Raw genomic sequence first — 5248 nt, forward strand, 5'->3', positions numbered from 1 at the left:
CCAAACAATCCGATTAAGGAATGGATAGAGGAGTCGGATAGACATTTCTCTAAGGAAGACATACAGATGACCAACAGACACATGAAACGATGCATCATTTATCAACAGGAAAAGGCAAATCAAACCACAGTGATGTATCACTTCATACCAGTCAGTATGGCTAGTGTCAAAAACACAAGAAATAATAGTCAGTGAAGATGTGGAGGAAAAGGGAACCTCTGTGCACTGTTGATGGGAATGTGAATTGGTGCAAACATTATGGGAAAGAGTACAGAGATTCCTCAAGAAATTAAAAGTAGAAATACCATAAGAGCCAGTAATTCCACTACTGGGCATTCACCCAATGGAAGTAAAATACTAATTTGAAAAGATAGATGCACCCTTATGTTTATTACTGCATTCTTTACAATAGGCAAGACATGGAAACATCCCAAGTTTCCATCAACAGATAAAGATAAAGATGTGTGTGTGTGTGTGTGTGTGTGTGTGTGTGTGTGTGTGTGTATTACTCAGCCAAAAGTAGAATGAGATCTTAGCATTGCAACAACATGGATGGATGTAGAGGGTATTATGCCAAATAAAAAAAAGTCACACAGACAAATAACAAATGATGTTACTTATATGTAGAATCTAAAGCAAAGCAAAACAAATAAATATTAGACTCCTGAATCTTTTCTTTTTGCAACAATTTGTGCAAAATAGATCATAGATTTAGATATAAAATGTCAAATCATAAAACTTCTAGATGATTGAATAGGAAAATATTTAAAATCTACAAGTAGCAAAGAGTTGTTAGACCTGCATTAAAAGTATGATGCAAAAAAGAAAAAAAATAAGTTGGATCTGACACCAATTTTAAAACATTTGCTCTGTGAAATACACTGTTAAAAGGATGAAAAGACAAGCTATAGACAGGAGGGAAAAGAAAGTATTTGCATATTTACCAAAAGACTAGTATGTAGATTATATAAAGAACTCTCAACATTCAACTATTAAAAACAAACAAAAATGATCAATTAAAAAATGGACAAAAGATATGAAGAGATATTTTACTTAAGAAGATATATGGATAGCCAATAAATACATGAAAAGATGTTAAACATCATCAGCATTAAGGAAATGCCAATTTAGACTATGAGAGGTCATTATACTTTTATTAGAACAGCTAAAAAAATGACACTGTGAAATTCTTGTAAAAACATGAAGGGAATAGATCACTCATAGGTTGCTGATGAAAATAGGAAGTGATACAACCACTTGAAAAATAGTTTGGAAGTTTACGGAATAAAATACCCATAGATTTACTATATGGCCTTCTAATTGTACTCCTGAACATTTATCTCAAAAATAAAAACTGTGTCCAGGCAAAAAAATGCACACAAGTATTCGTAGCAACTATATTTATAATAGCCCCCCAAACTGGAACAGCCAAGATGCCTCTCAGTAGATAAAGGGTAAACAAAACAAAAAAAAAACAAAAAGCAAAATTGTGGTATATCCTTACCATGGAATACTACTCAACGATAAAATGAACCAAACTTTTGATGGTATGGAATTAGGAAAAATTTCCAGAGACTTATTCTGAATAAAATAAACCAATCCTCAAAGGTAACGTATTGAGAGAATTTATTTATATAGCATTCTTGAAATGACAAAAATATGGAGAAGAATACCAGGTTAGCAGTTGTCAGGGACTTGGGGTGGGTGGTGGAGGGAGAGCATGGGTTTTACTATAAAGGAATAGCACAAAGGATATTTTTGTGGAATAATAGAATTGTAATGTGATTGCAGGGGTTGTTACATGAACCTCACATGTGTTAAAACATGACCTACAACTACACACGTAGAAGTTGTACCAATATCCAGTTTCTGGCTTGCTGTTGTACTGTAATCAAATAAAAAGTAACCATTGGGAGAAACTGATGGAATGCTACAGAAGTCCTCTCTGCTCTACCTTTGTACCCACCTCTTGTATCTATCACTTCAAAAGAAGAAAAATATTAATTATCTGAAAACAGAAATGCATGAAGACCAAAATTTTAAACTAAAGTGATCTCTAGGCACATATAGGGAGCTCTATAATTTACATACTATTTGTATCTCTGTCGTTTTTACTAAATCTTTTCTACAAAGTGTGGTCCGTGGACTGAACAGCCTCGGAATCACCCGGGGGGGATTGTTAGAACTGCAAAATTTAAGACCACATCAAGTATCTAATAAATCAGAATTCCACTTTGACAAGAACCCAAAGGTTAGGTGCATATTAAAGTTGGAGTTGCTCTGATCTGAAAGAAAAATATGATATTATTTTAAGGTTGACTCAAAGTCTTGGTGAGTTTTGAAAACTTCTATTGCTTTTCTGAGAATCTTGATTAATGATAGAGACCAGGCTGGGTAAATCTGAGTGGTTTCACCTCTGCAAGCTCATAATCATTATACCGATAGAATGATATTTTTTTGGAATGAATATTTTAATGAACTCTTCTTTCATGTCTAGGAGGGAAGAAGGCCTTCTGGTCCTTACACTAATTTAATGGCTTTCTGTACTTCTTCATATTAAGTGTGAAGGAGGGAATGGACCCTGATCTATGAAGGAACCCTAGGATCTTTTGACTGAGATTATGTTTAGTGCAGAGTCACACATAAAATTTATCTTTTGTTTTCCAAATGTACTCATAGGATATAACAGAATGAATGTTTCTATTGCAACCTGCCCTGTAAAAGTAATTCCTTAATAGATTATGTTTTATTTTTTTAAATGGTTTAAAAATGCCATAAATGTTTATTCTATAGAATGCACCTGAAGTTTATTTATTTATTTCTATTTAAAAAATATTTTATTTATTTATCTGAGAGAGAGAGAGCATGAGCTGGGGGAGGGTCACAGGGAGAGGAAGAAGTAGACTCCCTGCCGAGAAGGGAGCCCAACAGCGGGGCTTGATCCCGGGACCCCAGGATCATGACCTGAGCAGATGCCCAACCGACTCAGCCACCCCGGCACCCCTGCATCTATACTTTAAATCAGTACTTTGGTACTTTGAATTATAGCTTCTTTATATTAGTTACAATAACTGTATCTTTAATTCCTTGGAGAACTTTCCAGTAATGAATAGAAGAATGTTTTTTATGAAATAACCTCCAAAATGGTAAAATTTCTATTTTCCTGACAGAGGAGAGATCTTTTAAGAAGAAATTCCTTTCCTTTGGTAAAGTAGCAGATAAACCCTGTCAGAAAATGAGGAACCAAAGGTATAAGCCAAGGGGCTATTAAAAAATTAAAAAGAAAAAAAAGGAGAGACTAGATAAAGCTATTCCTAATAGGAAATTTTGAACAATTTCACTGAGGTGCAGTGAAGAAACAATACACAAAGAGACGAAAGATAGAAGGCTAGGAGGAAGGGGATGGCTATGAATTCGGGAGCCCTATGGGGTGTAGAGTTGCTGTAAATTGCTCCTAAAGTGACCATGTGATTTCATAAAAATAAAAAAAACTAATTTCCCTTTCACTTCTCTATCTCTATCATCTATCTATCATCTATCATCTATCTCTATCTTTCTCTATCTCTCTGATTCAACTCATTCTCCATCTTATTGGTGGGGGACAACTTCATGAAGGCAGGTTGCTCTGCAAAGTTGCTCTACCAGTTACTCTTTTATCAGGGATATGTACCTGAATCTCCAAATCCTTAACAGTATTTAGCATTATCCAGGTGTTGTGTTTTGCTCTCTTTTTTTTTTTTTAAGTTTTTTTTTTTTTTTTTTTTTTTTTTTTTTTTTTTTTTTTGAGATTAAGAGAGAGAGTGAGCAGGGGAGGGGGAAAGGAGAGAAATCCTCGGCAGACATCCTGCTGAATGTGGAGCCAGACACGAGGCTCCTTCCCAGGACCCCGAAATCATGACCTGAGCCAAAATGAAGAGTCGGATGCTCAACTGACTGAGCCACCCAGGTGCCCTTGTGTTTTGCTATTCTAATACTTGTAAAGGGAAAACACATTTTAATATATGAATTTATCTGATTATGAATAATTATTCTTACTGATTTGAAAGTTTGTTACATATTCTAGATATGAACTGTTTACCTTGTTTACCTTTTTGATATACTGTGGGTAATTAGTCACATTTTAAACAACTTCTTCCATCTTTAATATCATCACTAAATGGATGAATGTGTAAAAATGGTCATAGTACACGAGGAGATTAATGAAAACACTGAATTATGGATTACACCTACAATATAAAAAGATCCTTTTTTCAGGTGGCCAGGAAGATGGCAGACATTCAGACTGAGTGGCCCCACTAAAAGCAGCCAAATATGTTTTGAAATAAGAGTGCCCTGCTTGTAGAAAATGACAAGGAAAAGCTCTTCAAAAACATCTATTTGGGCTTTGAGATGATCAAGGAGGCCATTGAGGGCACAAATATTGACAGGAAATGCCCTTTTACTGGTAATTTCCATCCAAGGGTGGATTGTTTGGTGTGGTGACCCAGAAGAAGATGCAGAAGACCAGTGTTACCCACCAAGACTGCCTCCACTACATCCATAAGTACAACCACTTTGAGAAACACCAAAAGAACATGTCCGTGCACCTGTTCTCCTGTTTCAGGGACGTCCAGATTGGTGACATTGCCACGGTGGGACAGTGCTAGCCCTCGAACAAAACCTTACGTTTCAATGTGCTCAAAGTCAGGAAGGCCTGGCACCAGGAAGCAATTCCGGAAGTTCTGAGACTAGACATCTGTCCAAAGCCCTGAAGAAAATAGTTATTCCTCTCCAAAAATTATAAAAAGCAGAGAGAACATTCATAGAAAAACAATCCAATGGCAAAGGTAAGCAAGAGAACAAACATCCATGAGTATCTGCAGAAATCTTGATGATGAATGTAGACTTCCATTTGCAATGAAATTTGAAGCTTTAAGTCAATACTACTTAAACATAAAAGAGAACGAATTCACCAGACAATATCTGGTTGGTATCATTTTTTTAAAGATATATAATATTTTTTTTATGAGAGAACCATATGCAAATATGATTACTTTATGAAATAAATAGTTCATGTAGTACTGAAGAACAGAAATGTAATACAATTAAAGAGAAATTTGTGTAATTTTAACTTTCGATTATAATAGCTTTCCTTGTGGGTCATCGTCTAATTTTACATGGACAGCTGTTTTCATAACACTGATACACTTGTACAATTTAATATATTTTAAAGTAACATGTGCATGAAAAATTAAGGGTCACTAAGAAA

At 35.1% G+C, this 5248-nt stretch overlaps 1 pseudogene; it reads left to right on the plus strand.

The window, feature by feature from the left end:
* Nucleotides 1–4266: 4266 nt before the first annotated feature.
* LOC121490072 lies at nucleotides 4267–4725 on the plus strand (annotated as a pseudogene).
* Nucleotides 4726–5248: the final 523 nt, after the last annotated feature.

This window comes from Vulpes lagopus, chromosome 4 (assembly GCF_018345385.1).
Source record: "Vulpes lagopus strain Blue_001 chromosome 4, ASM1834538v1, whole genome shotgun sequence".
Lineage (NCBI taxonomy): Eukaryota > Metazoa > Chordata > Mammalia > Carnivora > Canidae > Vulpes > Vulpes lagopus.